Source organism: Lampetra planeri, chromosome 69, assembly GCF_965212315.1.
Source record: "Lampetra planeri chromosome 69, kcLamPlan1.2.h2, whole genome shotgun sequence".
Classification (NCBI taxonomy): Eukaryota; Metazoa; Chordata; class Hyperoartia; order Petromyzontiformes; family Petromyzontidae; genus Lampetra; species Lampetra planeri.
This window is the reverse complement of record NC_136174.1, coordinates 1,466,211-1,481,568: the sequence shown is the minus strand read 5'-3', so window position 1 is coordinate 1,481,568 and position 15,358 is coordinate 1,466,211. Positions and strand designations below refer to the sequence as shown.

The 15,358-nt window shown below is 44.5% G+C and overlaps 1 long non-coding RNA gene across 1 annotated transcript; it reads right to left on the bottom strand.

Annotated features, from left to right (window-relative positions):
- Positions 1-5,306: 5,306 nt before the first annotated feature.
- On the bottom strand, positions 5,307-9,793 carry LOC144737371 (uncharacterized). Its single transcript, XR_013588964.1, has 2 exons — positions 8,804-9,793; positions 5,307-6,473 (listed from the first exon to the last, which is right to left on the bottom strand). It is a non-coding gene; the product is annotated as an uncharacterized LOC144737371 (long non-coding RNA).
- Positions 9,794-15,358: the final 5,565 nt, after the last annotated feature.

Here is a 15,358-nt window from a genome sequence, read left to right as displayed (position 1 = left end):
CCTTTCAATTGAGAAATTTGCAGGTAATTATCAAATTCTTTTTATACTTTGGACCATGACGTGAAGACACAATGGCCTGCTCTTGTAAATGATATCACAGGATCTGTCACAATCACTAGCAGACAGCATCCAGTGTTTAGACTAATAGACCCACAGTGCCAGGCACCCATTGGACCAAGAAACTCGGCAACAAGTTTTGAATGCTTTGAAGCCCGACCATATTACCGCCTCAGTGTTGTCAGAGTGGTCCCCTGTACCTTTTCACTTCTGTCTCGAGCTCTCTCTTAATAAAACATTGAAATGCCCCCCCCCCCAAAGACTTCGGGGTGATCTTCAGTTCAAAGCACTTGTCAATAGCCATACAATCCAACACAATGTTTTTCCCCAGTAGCAGAAATAATATATTTTTAAATGTTACCTCAAATCCTACAGAGTTAATCACCGATATGGTTACAAATTTTCTAAATACTAATTCTCACACGTCTTGTACTGACAGATGAAGTTGTGCAAATATCAAGTGGAGTGACCAACAACCTGTACGCCATTAAGAATCTGAAAAACATGTGGAGAGTGACCTGTGGCGTGATCGATCTGAGTAATCTCGCCTCATTCACACTAAGTATAAACCTGCAGATGTTTCCATACACGATGCGCATCGTTCATTGCACAGGCATAGGTTGTTGGGCTATAAACATATATTCTGATACTTTTCATAAAGCCAAAATTGGCTGCTCCAGCACTGCTTGGGCAACAACAGCTTTCCCGAAATTTCCCGGATTCCCCATCAAGATGGCAGTGGACGATTCTCAAGGACTTTATGTCATCAGCAAAACACTCATTTTGCACTACACGTAAGTACTTTTGAGATTTTACAGAAAAAAAATTAAGGTGGCTTTTGGTTAATCTTAGAATGCTCTAATTGTCTAAACCACTAACTGAATATATGAACGTGCAATCGTATTATCAATTGTGATTCCTGTTCTTTTTTCATCTCTACCTTAGCTTTGGTTTTAGTGTACAGTCAAACACGACATTAAAATAGAGCATTAATGATAACATACATCAATCTCACCTCAATATACCATAATTATCGTCGTATCACACAAAAGCCCGAGTCAGATTGTACACGTTAATGATCCTATCTTGGGGACATGGTCTAGCTGTATCGAGTGAGCTACTTGTATCACATATTTACGGTTTGAATTCATCAGTTTCCCCGGTTAATACTGCAGATATGCTCACTATAAAATTTGCGACATCTGCTTCACAGTAGATGGCACAAATCCTGTGATCTAATTTGCAAAGAGTAGGCTGTTGTGTGTCAATATCAGGGGAAAAAAACATTCACCAAAAGTTAGTCAATTTGAATTACATTGTAACATCATCGCCTACTGCTAAAATTTGACAGGACCCTCATAAAAATGAACAGATTCAGAATCTTTATTTAGACCTGAAGAACCCGATGGGCTGTGAAGATATTTTTCACAGATTTTCAGTAGGGGTGGTGCAGAAAGTTGCAACAACAAACAATACAAACACAAATAGGCGTGCAAAATATAGGCAAGCTAAGCAAGTCAGAAAGAGTAAAACCTGTTCTTACAAGTCACTAAATATATATATATTTTTTAAGTTACATGTAAAAATTGCATAAGTACACCAATTTCTGCGATTTTAAACACCAAATGCATTCTTGATCAAGGCAGAAAAACACAAACAAAAACATTTACAGACCACACCAAGATAGCACATAGTACCTCAATAAACATGCACATTTAAATTGAACTATCGATACATGGGTTAGGATCAAAGTTACAAATCACATTGGCAAATGTAGTTGTAACCAGCACTAATATTCTGCTTCAAAATATTTTTTAAATGAAGATTTACGACGTTGAGAGAGGAAAATGATTGCTCCAAAACGTTGGTGCTGCAATGGCAAAGGTTGTGTCTTCAGCTTCTTGGGTTCGACAACGGGGTCCATGAATTATCTAAGAATAGAGCAGATTCGCCAATAAGGATTGTATTGGCAAATCTTTTAAATTCTGCGAAACCCAGTGATCATTTGAACATGTTCAAATACTCCCTGGATGGGTTTGGATGAGAGGCTGCCACTCCCCTGTCGGGATCTGGACTGATACCGAATGGTTCCCTGCCGCATCCAGGAGGTCCGATGGACTGGTTCTGGCTCTAGTCACATTAACTGGTACCAGAGCAAGAGACACGCATTCACACGATACCACACTCTCACAAACACCCAACACAAACACATCCGTGCACAATCACACAGACATGCACTTTTACAAAGACAAATAAAAAGAAGATCCATATAACCTTTTAAACAGACTTCTAGCGAGCAAATATTAAGGCCAGCACGGCACACACTCGATATGTAGTTACCAGTTATGAAGGGTTAAAATTAGCTCATAAGAATTGTGCACAGTGGAGGGGAAGTTAAATAAGTGTAAAGGAAAACACGTGCAGGCAGACAGTGGAGAAGCGTGCAAAACAAATATTAAATTAAAACACATCCAGAGTGGAGCTTAAAGTCAATGCCAGATAAGAAGAATTTAATTAATTACGTCGAAAAAAGAGGCAACGACAAAGGTCATTGATTGCAAAAGCAATTCAACCCTCTATATAAATGGTTAAAGCCACAAAAGAGATCAGGGAAATTTAATTTGGTGCGAAAGAGCATAACATCAACCTTTATGCTGATGTAATAATTCCCACAAGAATACCTAATACCTTTTTTAAAAAAACGACACTGTCACATGTTTTTCATTCATTTGGGGCCACAAACTTTCCAGAATAGACCAATAGACTATGTCCTCAGCAAAGAGAGGAAGAGGTTATATGGCACGTGACTTCTATAAATATTACTTGGCTATAGAAACTCTCATTAAATAAATAAAAAAAACAGTCATTGAATCCAGCAGTCTGAGGTACTTGGAAGGAATGGGAACAAATTTTAATAGATCAATGGACCTTGGCATGAATAACCTTTTTAAATCCTTTATATTAAGTTCGCTTGCTTGCTTAGGACCGTGCAAATCTTTCGGTCGTTTTTTAACCCATTTTCCGTGATCCAATCGAGCTGACATTTTGCACACAGACTCGTTGTGCGTGACAATGCATTTTCGTGAAAAAAAAATTCCAAAATTTTACATTGTTTAGGGAATTTTTTTAAAATATTTAATTACCAATTGTTTAATGCTGCCAGACAATCATCTGACCCATAGGTGGCAGCCATCTAAAGCCAGAGGACGAGAGGACTCTAGCCGCCCCGATGCCACGCATATAAAGGATTTATAGTGAAAAACTTTGTTTTTACGGGTTAATTTTTTCCCACCCCAAATCACTGTGGTCTGGCAGCTGCGCAATATTGATGTGAACACTCAGACCAACAATGTCCCCAACTAGCATCCAGCCGCACTCGGCTAATTGGGGAAATCTATCCATCCACAACAAATGTGTGAATTGGCCCTCCTGGATGAATGCAATTACCCATAAGATTGGAGACTAACTCTTGGGAGAAACTAAGATAAGTTTTTTAAAGCATCAGAGCCAAACACAATGTACCAAACTCATCTTTTTTCAGATACCTGCAAACCACAAGTGCAATCAACAAAGATAGTGACTTAACGGCCAACCACCCCCCCCCCCATTCATCTCCAAAAAATTTACACTACAAACATCACTGTCAACCAGAAGCATCACTTCTAGATATTAAACAACACTATTAACCAGACGCATAATTTCTAGATATTAAACTGCAAGCTTTTTAAAAAGTCAAAACGCATTTACTCCAAGCATGTTATGGAGTGGCATATATTACGAAACTGAACACGTGGAAATCCCATAAACACCTATCCTGAATGACATAGCACAATTCCCTATGTCAACTGTAGCCTACATGAGCCACCTGGGATACATGCTTAAACAAAAGACAGATTTTGAAATACCCGTTCTTGAGTAACCTGCGTGCCTTGCTTCGTGTAGTTTATATGTTCTCTTCGTGTTTTACAGAGTGTGAGTGTGTCTGACCAGAAATATATATATATTTTTACTTTACAATTAAATGTTTTGTCTGTGTCTGCGTGTGCTATGGTTTTCAGCAATATCAACATGAACGCCTGGATTGAGCTTTTCCCTGGAAGATCCTTTCTTTCAATTTCCATAACCGGCTCCACACTACTGCTTGTGACTAATACTGGAGCAATCTTGGAGTGCCAAATCTAGAGATCAGAGTTAATCCGCTGCCCATCCCAATTCTCATATTGTTAATATCTCTCTTTTTGCATTACCATGAACCAAATGCATAACGGGATAATTTCAGGAAGATCACTATTTTGCTGCACGTATATAAGTGTCTAAAGTAATACAAACGAAACATTATTTTTTTTTAACTGAGATATTAAGTGAGCTGGAATCGCGGTCTAAATGGTTAACACACCAGACTTGCAATCCAGAGGTAGTTTTTCGATTTAATTCTAGGGGACCCAATATTGACATGAAGTGGGCTTTTACTAAGATCTCGTGTTATTGGTGTTACCGAATGGTAATACTGTGGTGGCTGTGAGCACTGCAATGGGGATGAAGGCTAATTCTAATCGACTGTTCGCGTCATGGTGCTTGTAACTACCACAGTGGACAATGGGGGCTCTTCACGGGTGTGAGGGGCTAATAACAGCTCCACTGTCAATTCAATCACCACGATACCACGTGAAAAAATCTAATATCTAACTATATGTCGATATATCTAATATCTAACTTTATATAAAATATAACTCTATAGATGCATATGTAATAAACCCACTCCGGACGATATCGTATTTCTTGTCTTGTCTTTATTCATTCTTCATTTACACAGCTCTCTCACATCGCTGGGTTCCTTTATCCCCGTTATTCCTGTTACTCCCGTTACTCGAGCGTGGCGTTCGCTCGCTTTCCTCGCTCCCTCACACCGCTGGCTAACGGCGTTCGAGAGACAGCCTCCGGCCTGCCACGCGGCCGCTGGCGTGCCAGAGGCACAGACGTGGTCTCTCCTCGAAGCTCTCCACACTGACCACGAGCTGTCTCTCTCCACCCCTTATATCACCTGGCTCACGTGATGCCACGCAGCCAATCATAAGCCTCTCCCCTGGAACCTTGTCGATGTTGCTCTACAGCTCCAGGGCTACGCCCCTGGCTCGACGTCCCATTGGCTGCGGGCTGAGGCTGGCAGATCCTATCACCATCGCCCAGTTACCCCCTGGTGCATCCTCATATTACACATATGTAGTGCTCGAACCAACACGACAGCTTCATGTCTTTCCTCTTTACTTTATTTCGCGTATGTCGATCAACACTCCTCCATCCAACATTGCTCAACGTTCCTCCCGCTAACACCGATCCACAGTTCTCCTCCGCGCTCTCCGCTCGCTCGCCGCGTTCCGCCGGCCTCACTCGCTCCCCTTGACTCCGTCGACTCTCCTCTCCACTCTCTCCGCCACAGTTCGGCTGCTCTTTATCAGCTCCGCCGTCCCACTCAGTCGTAACTATATCAGCTTCTCCTCCCACACTCCAGCCACATCCTACTGGCTTCGTCGTCTCACTGTTACTCTACACTTCTCCACTGCTATCCGACACTTCTCCACTGCTACCCTACACTTCTCCACTGCTACCCTACGCTTCTCCACTGCTACCCTACGCTTCTACACTGCTACCCTATACTGTTATTAGCACTGCTGCTCCGACTCTTCCATCCTCTGTCTCCTCCCAGGTGCGAACTCTCGTCTCCTCCAAAAACCCCTGTCTTTATCCCTGAGCCAATTACTCCCCAATTAATCAGGGGCATCCCCTGCGACGCCACTCGCCCCCAGCCCCCGCTGCCACTTGGCATGTTTTTCCAGACAATGCAGCGCCACTCAGCGACAACAACCCCCTCTCGGCCAATCATCGCCCTGCGTCCTTAATTACTCCCTGCCACTTGCTACCATCCTCAGGCAGCGCAGCCCAACATCCCGCCAACAGCACTGACCAGCCAATCAGCGCCCCGTGTCCTTATTTGCTCCCACTGTACGCCACGTGCGCGCACACCGACCTCCGCGCGTGACATGTACTTTCAGGCACTACATCACCCCCCCCCCCCCATGTTTAAATAATTAGCCGTCCCAGCTAAGCATAACGCGTCACACGGCAACCTACAAAAACCCCTATATAAATAGTTACACGACACCCCCTGACAACGCAACACGACTACAATGCCAACGAATGTCAAGAAAAAGTCACTCTTCGGGAGCGGGTTCCCGCGGCCGGTCCATCACTCCGGCCCGGGTGAACAGGGGACAAGGGCTGGGAGCAATCCTCCGTGGGCGCGGGGCAGCATCCTGCCCATAACGTGTGCCTCTCCTCGTCACACCGGCCGCTCCCTGGCGAGATCGCATTCCGTTCCCATGCGTCCCGGGGTGGCACCTGACTCAAAAATGGTGATCCTGTAGACACATGGGGGGTAAACTGCTGAGATGCGTTCTCACGCTGCCACACAACACGCCCGTTGGACACATCCAATACAGGCCGCTCCGGGATGGGAGATGACGCATCATAAGGTAATACATATTTCTTCAACCGCGACGGGTAAACATGCCACAATCGACGACCGCACCGAATCTGTACACTCTGGTCCCTTTGAACCTCCACAATTTCAATGGGACCCTGCCAGGGCCGATGGAATGTCGGTGATATGCCCACTGGCACCATAGGACAATGCAACCAAGCCCTGTCTCCAACTCGTCATGGCTCCCGCGGAGGCTGTGTACCGTGCAGGCGCTCATTAGCCGCCTGCCTCCGCTCCATATTCCCCCAGTGAAGCCTCTCCAGCCTCCTTCAGACGGTCCAATGCCACTTGCATGGGGGCAGGCACTGCTGACAACTTCCCCTTAGTTTTGATACCCAGCTTGACCAGGGCCGGGGCCTCCGGTTCACGACCAGACATCAAATAGAAGGGTGAATACCCCGTTGAGGCATGCGGGGCTAATCTGTACGCGGCCAGGGCCGCCGGAACATGTAGATCCCAATCTGTTTGAGCCGGATTAACCTGCTGGCACAACATAGACGTCAACGTCCTATGAAGACCCTCAACCATCCCGTCGGTTTGCGGGTGTTACGGGGACGTCTGAATTTTCTTCATACCCAATGCATCACATACTTCCTTCAACAGACGGGAAGAACATTTTTTCCCTGATCAGTAAGCAGGTGCTCCGAAGCACCCTTATCAAAAACGTAACCCTGCAGGAAGGCCTCCATGATCGATCCTGCCGATTTAGTCCACAAGTGGCCATGCCATAGGCCACCGAGTGAGGTACTCAACCCCCACCAGCAAATATTTATGACCCTGCGGGGTAACAGGGAATGGTCCCAAAATATCCAAAGCCGTCTTTGTCTTCCTGAGAGAAAAGGCCACAGATCAGGCACAAAGCCGGGAAATGGCCCTCATAAAAGTTCATGGCGAGCGAGCAACGGCTCGAGAAAGGAAATCAACAGATGCCTCTATAAATAAATAAAACACACGCGCAGTGTGCTCCAACGATGGAGCACAGCCGTCTTTGTCTCCCCGCAGCACGGACAGCAAGATTTGCGCAGACGAGCAGATGACATCTCCCCATAAAGAAATCAAACCACGATGGAAGTGCCGTAAACACGGCTACTTGCAGTCGGGTCACAATAATGCTAAGCAGCAAAGTGAATCTCATTTTTAACTTCCAAACCAGACGAGCAACTTGGAGCTGTGTGAAGCAAAGGATGGGCGCCCAGAGCGAGGGAAGGGATTATAAGACTCGCTTAACGCGTAGGCTTTCACGACAAATATTATTCATAATCAAAACCCAAAACGTGGATTATGATTTTGCAACCTCGGTGCGAACGCGAATCGTCAGTCTGGTTAAGTTTGATGACTCATATGTAACGCCGTTTTCCGAGGAAACCCCCACCCCTCCTTTCAAGATTATTACGGACAGCTGTGTCTTTGAAGAACCTTATCCCTCCAATAAATCGCACACACGACACACACGGACACGCACACGACACACCCGGACGCAGATGTGTCCACACACACAAACAAAAAAAGTTATATGGTTCCGGCCTTTGAACAACTCGAAAAAAAACCGAGTAGATTTTCCCGATATAAGCCGAGGCAAAATCCATTCAACGTACGCCACCGGGGCTCAGGCCCCCATCTCATCTCGACGCCACCGGGGCTCAGGACCCCCCATCTCACCGGGGATCCTACCGGGGGTACCACCGGGGCACAGCCCCCACCTCGTCTCGTCACCGCCTACGAAGGAGCTCTCTCGTCATCCAAAATGACAATGTTCGCGGGGTAGCGACGTGCATTGACAAGCTGAGGTCTGCACCACCTAAGAAGAATCGCTACACTGAGCCGCCGAGCCAACATAGACACCCAACGTCCACCCAGCAACGAACGAAGCATCGTTCATAGCCAGAGCGACAACCAGTGAGCAACCTGGAGAAAGGGCGGAAATCGCCAAACGTTGACCAAGTGAGCAAAGCAGAGAGCACGAAGCAGTGGAGAAAGCTGATCGAACGGCCGTGAGGAAGAGGACAGCGCCAGCGCATGCGCCGTGTGTTCAATACGCACACACAGATCAACAAGCACCAACTAAAACCGACTCGTCATCCAGCAGTGCAGAGAGTGTCAGAGCCTTCCGAACGAGCGCCGCCGTGCCGTCAGAGCTGCAGAGAACGCCACCGCGTCGTCAGCTACAGAGAACGGCACCGCGCCGTCAGAGTCACACAGTACGGGTACCTGCTCCGAGGGCCGCCAAGCGCCGCCAAGCGCCGCCAAGCACCACCCAGCGGGCAAGCCTCTCCGCGACCCGCATTGGGCCGAAGCCGCTCATCATCTCCCAGCGGAGAAAGTCGCGGCTGCAACCCGCACGGGCGAGAGGAAAATCTCCGAACCAGGGTCGTATCACCTCCCCCACTCACAACCTCCAGGAAGCACATACACACACACGCACACATCTACTTTCCGCGGGGCATGCAAGAATTTATCCAAGAGACAATCCACCTCTCTCACAATGGGACCAACCCTAGACAATCATCAGAAAACTAATTATAAAGTTGGAACACCAGCTGGCCGTGAGGACTCGTGGCCCTCTGAGTGATTAAGAATCCGTCGGTTATAAGAGTGTGAAGTTTTTTTTTCTTGCCTTTTCATTTTCGTTTTTCTTATCGCATACACGACCAATAGATTCGTCGATGCAAACTGAACCTTTCGAAATCCTTATTGCGAATCGACACGTTTACAGAGAGAGAATATCGTGTCAAACCTGTTTCTTTGTCATATAGTCTCGCCGAAGAATTAATTAAGGCAGAGCCATATACGCGCTCACACAAACACACGCCCTCAACCACCATTGTCTCAAACATTTCGTTAACAAATATAATCTTGCCGACGAATCGATTGACGTATGCTTCGCCTTCAGGGTACAATAAGTGCTTTTATTGCCCGTCATATGAATATCGTTGCATGCTTGTTTTAAAACTCCGCCAGTCGCCGGTTGTGCTCGATACATGGGGGAACTAATGAGATGTCTGGTTGAAAAGTAGAAATTACGATTGTTAGAAGAATGTTAGCCTTCAGTTTCGTTAATTGCATAATCTCGCCAATGAATCTATTGACGTATACTTTTGCCTTTGCATTTTAGCGTGGCACATGTTTGTTTAGAATAAAATTGTTAACACAGAAGTATATCGAGTGTTTCTTTCCAAGTCCATGCAAAACTGTCTTATTCATAAGGGTCACTACTGACGATGCGCTCCCCAAATTTCACCAGGCTCACTGTTCATGAACTCTTGGAAGTGCTTGCACAAAGGATAGTAACATCTCATCCTGTGTTCTTTGGAATCAGTATCCTGCGATGAGAAATGAATTTGGAGACCTAACATAACATAAACACACTAAGATAATCAGTAAATGTTTAATCAATGATAATCGTTTTATCCCGATTGATACGACGCTGGATAACGAAGCTAAGCCTAATCATCATAACTGCACACATTAACATAACTGCAAGCATCCGCATAAATTACTATGATTATGTCCGTCATTATCCGAATTTTTGCATATAATTATACATTAACATAATTTATGTGATTTACACATTTTTGGAAATTTCCTTAATTTTTATTATTTTTATCAAATTTTATAATCCGACACATACAACACCTGGTAAACATGTGGCAGGGAGGTAACATAAGGAAGGCAATGCACAACCGTGTTCGAAACCGTTGCCTGGCATTTCTCAGGAAGTAAAACAAAAAATAATGGAAACAATAATCTATGTAACATGTAGCTGGTAGAATATTGTTCTTATTTCAAATGTAACCATGCTAAGTTCGTGATAAGTACGCACGCGTTGTAAGGAAAATAGCAGCCGAGACTTGAGGACAATTGGTGGGTCATAATGGAAAAATGCATTTATTTTGTTTAAAAATATCCATTGTATATATATATTTCTTTTTCCAAAATTGATATTAAAAATAATTCTGCCAACATATATTTTAAAAAATCTATCGAGGTGTCGCGAGAGGCACAAAGGGGGTGATGCGAACCCCCTCAAACGACAGCTGCCTTTCACCAGCACACCAGGCAAGAAAGTAGCTATAAAAGATAAAACAAATTAAAACCCGGTGCAAAAGGGGGGGTTGCTAATGAGATTCTAGAAATCTCTCCCGGGCTTCAAAGGCCGCCACATAGCACGTACATGCAAGAGGCACCCCAATTCCTTCTTGGCGGCGAGAACCGAACAGACACATTTTTTTTGCTTTCTTTTAGTTCAACAGTTAAAGTTCGAAGCTTGGCTATAAGAATAAGTCGACATTATAGATTAGACTAAGATTAAGAACCAGACTACAATCTACATTAGTGGGTTATTATTTCTCATATATTATTTTATATTAATGGTATTCACCTTATTTTTTATATTATTATTCTATCTATGCGACTTTACTGAAATAACTAAAAAAATAATTCTGGCACTCATGGAAGTTTAAGTCAAAACTTAGTTATATCTCCAACCTCAGGATATCAAAATATAACTCGAGAATGAAGCCAAAACAGGTCAATCACACTCGACCAAGATAATGCGTTCCATAGAGAGAGCCTCCCAACCGCCTTTGTCTTCCAGAAAAACGTGGTAGCAATAAATTACATAGACATAAGGAGGGCATCTCGCCTCGAGATATCAAACACCATGAAGGAATTCCAAACCACGATAAAAGTACTGTAACACTGCTCCAAACATACCTTGAGTCACTTACAGTGTCAAAACTGTATAAGGTGGAACGGTATCAAGCTATAAGAGGTAAAATAATATTTTTTACTTCCAACCGGTACGGGAAAACGCAACTTCAAAGTCACAGGCGCCCCTTTTGAGAGAGACAAAAATGTAACACCCCGACCATGACAGAACACACACACACACGTACACCGGACGAACAACTTCACCCACAAGCTAAGAGCAAAATAAAATAAATTCCGGTCCTTTGTGAGAGGGCGAGCCGAAGGGAGAGAATTTCAGATATAAGCAGAGACATGACACACACATCTGAGTTCTGCGACCTGCCCCCATGACACATCGATAGGGAGCTGCATCAGCAAAAGCCACAGGTCTACGAAGTCAACGCAAAGAGTTGAGTCTTGCTGCGGCAAGCTCCGGGGCTGGGCCCTGCAATCGACCAAGGATGGCGAGGTTTGCCGAGTAGCGATGTGTCACTCAGTATGTGTTCGGCGCTGACAGACGAAGTATCGCTCAAAGTTTTATTCTACATTGAGTGCCAGCTCCCACCCAACAGCGGCATGATGAAGGAGATAGAAATAGAAAGAGTGGCGAGCAACGACATGCAATCAACCTGGAGAAAGGGCGGAAAGTGCCAAGAATCGACCAACCGAGCATCACAGAGGATCAGCAGCAGCGACGAGCTGCGAGAGCAATCGTGCATCACCAGAGAGCACCGAGCAACAGTGCCAGCCCCGGCGACCTGCAGACGAGCTGCGAGCGCGATCGAGCACCTTCAAAGACAAGCGTCGTGCCGACTCAGCTCATCCAGCAATGGACAAGCAGCTGCAGCTGCCGCCTCGAGAGAGAGAGAGAGGGAGAGCAGTGTGTATGAAATGCCCACACTCGCACACCCACAACGCATCGCCCAGCAGGGAACAAACTAATTTTGGTACAAGAAACGCCAAACTTCGGCGTCTGCTTAACGCAAATAGTTGAGCAAGGACACGATACACCAACACACACATAAGGCACATATCGGGACGAATAAGAGTTCTCCAAAAGTTTTCCTCGTGTTTCTCTCCTTGAGTTACATAGATACGGTCGTTTAGCAGTATTTAGTCATTCTTTTTGTTAATTGCATAACTGTACCAATTAATTCATTGATGAGACTAAACATTTAGAAACATCTACGTTACGAATCTACACACTCACAGGGAGACTATTGTGTTGAAATCTTTCTGTTGATCACAGGATCTTGCCCGCGAATTTATTGAAGCCTTAGACAATTGATACGCATTTGCTAGACAGACAGGCACACTGCTGCACTCCATTGTTCCAAGACATATCGTTAATTGCATGATCTTCTGGTCGAGCACCAATTGGGTCGAGGCTCAAAAGAAAGCCGTCCCTTGGTGTGGACCAATCAGTTTCAAGGACAATGCATATATTATCATCGTGTGTTTTTTGTTTGCTTTTGACTGCAGGTATTGTGGTTAATGCAGATATGAATCCTCGTAAAAAAGGTTTCAGTTTTGTTGTCAGAAAAAAGGGAAAACCCCTATTATTATATTCTTAGGTTTTTTCGGTAAAGTCACGTAGGTAAAAAATTAAAATTAATAAATGTTAAATATCCTTGCAGTCACGAAAGCTTCAAACCTATTATTATATTTTGGTACTGGCAAAGGAGGTCCAATGATGTAGATGCTCACCTTGAGCCCTCATTACTTTCATAGTGCATTATATTTGAGCTGTACGCCTTTTGGCATCCTCTGGTCGAGCACCAATTGGGTCGAGGCTCAAAAGAAAGCCGTCCCTTGGTGTGGACCAATCAGTTTCAAGGACAATGCATATATTATCATCGTGTGTTTTTTGTTTGCTTTTGACTGCAGGTATTGTGGTTAATGCAGATATGAATCCTCGTAAAAAAAGGTTTCAGTTTTGTTGTCAGAAAAAAGGGAAAACCCCTATTATTATATTCTTAGGTTTTTTCGGTAAAGTCACGTAGGTAAAAAATTAAAATTAATAAAAGTTAAATATCCTTGCAGTCACGAAAGCTTCAAACCTATTATTATATTTTGGTACTGGCAAAGGAGGTCCAATGATGTAGATGCTCACCTTGAGCCCTCATTACTTTGATAGTGCATTATCTTTGAGCTGTACGCCTTTTGGCATCCTCTGGTCGAGCACCAATTGGGTCGAGGCTCAAAAGAAAGCCGTCCCTTAGTGTGGACCAATCAGTTTCAAGGACAATGCATATATTATCATTGTGTGTTTTGTGTTTGCATTTGACTGCAGGTATTGTGGTTAATGCAGATATGAATCCTCGTAAAAAGGTTTCAGTTTTGTTGCCAGAAAAAAGGGGAAAACCCTATTATTATATTTTGGTACTGGCAAAGGAGGTCCAATGATGTAGATGCTCACCCTGAGCCATCATTACTTTGATAGTGCATTGTCTTTGAGCTGTACGCCTTTTGGCGTCTTCTGGTCGAGCACCAATTGGGTCGAGGCTCAAAAGAAAGCCGTCCCTTGGTGTGGACCAATCCGTTTCAAGGACAATGCATATATTATCATCGTTATTTGTTTGCATTTGACTACAGGTATTGTGGTTAATGCAGATATGAATCCTCGTAAAAAAGGTTTCAGTTTTCTTGCCAGAAAAAAAGGGGGAAACCCCTATTATTATATTTTGGTACTGGCAAAGGAGGTCCAATGATGAAGTGGAGTGTGTCTCACACTTTCATGCCCCATGCTCACCCCGATCGATTATTAAACAAAAAATATTTGCAGAATTATTCTTAATATGATTTTTTTGGAAAAAAGGCTTATATATACAACATTCGCCCTTTATACAATTATCGTTGGACGATTGGCCACGGGTTATTTTTTTAACAAAATAAATGCCTTTTTCCATTATGAACCACCAATTGTCATCAAGGCTCGGCTGCTATTTTCCTTACAACGCGCATACTTCTCATGAACTTAGCATGGTTACATTTGAAATAAGCAACAATATTATAAAGGAAACATGTTACATAGGTTCTTATCAATTATTGTTACTGTGATGTTTTCTGTTTTAGTTGCTGTGAAATGCCAGGCAGCGGTTTTGAACACGGTTGTTCATTACCTGCCTTATGTTACCTCCCTGCCGCATGTTTACTAAGTTATGGGTGTCTGCTGCTTTGCAATTTTTGGTTACGAGTGTCGCCTGCTTAGGATTCTTCTTTCCCTCCTTTATGGTTTAAATTTGACATGCTGATTTCCACGCAATATATTTCAGACTTGGTTCTTTTATGGCATTTGCATGATCATTATCAATATTCTCATGGCCAGGCACTTTAGAGTAACCTAATACCTTTTCACACAGCATCATAACATCATCCTCCTGGTTCATTGTTTTTATGGCTTTTGTCAATTGCGCACGATTTACTTGTCCATTTTTGTATTTTCTCATGCCAGTTTTTTCCATGTTGGATTATGTGGCGTGAAGTTGTGTTGCACATAACCAGAATCGGCACACACCACGATTTTCCGTGCTCGACTGTCGGTGGTAGTCGATTGGAGGGCAAACCTTCCTACCATATGTAGTAAGGTTCCCGGAGACTTGACAACGTAGTTGGAGGCACACGCTTCTTTATTAACACCAGCACGTAACAGGCAAGCTTACAGTACTCGAAGGAGTATCGGCCCCTTCACCCGTCTACGCTACGGGACACAACAGCCTGACTCACAGCTAGCTTACAGCTAGGTTACGGCACCCCGAATACCCAGACCGGCTCTTGGAAGAGCGTCGGTTCTGGGCTCTTGGGGCCACGCCGCTGGCTTGCCTGGTCGGCCCTTAAAAGGGCAGCGATCCCAGGGAGTTCCAGGGCCTGTCTAGCTGGTCTTCTTTCTTCACTGGTTACAGCTTAACACTAGACCCCGAGCCGTCCTGCTCGCCGCCTTAAATAGCCATTCCCCCCTTGAGGGGTGGGGCTGTGGGGGGATCCCAGCTCCGCAATAGCCCCCCAGGATAACAACGCGGACGTCGCAGTAAACACCTTCTTCGCGTACCGATGTAGCCACGCCCATTGTGTTTG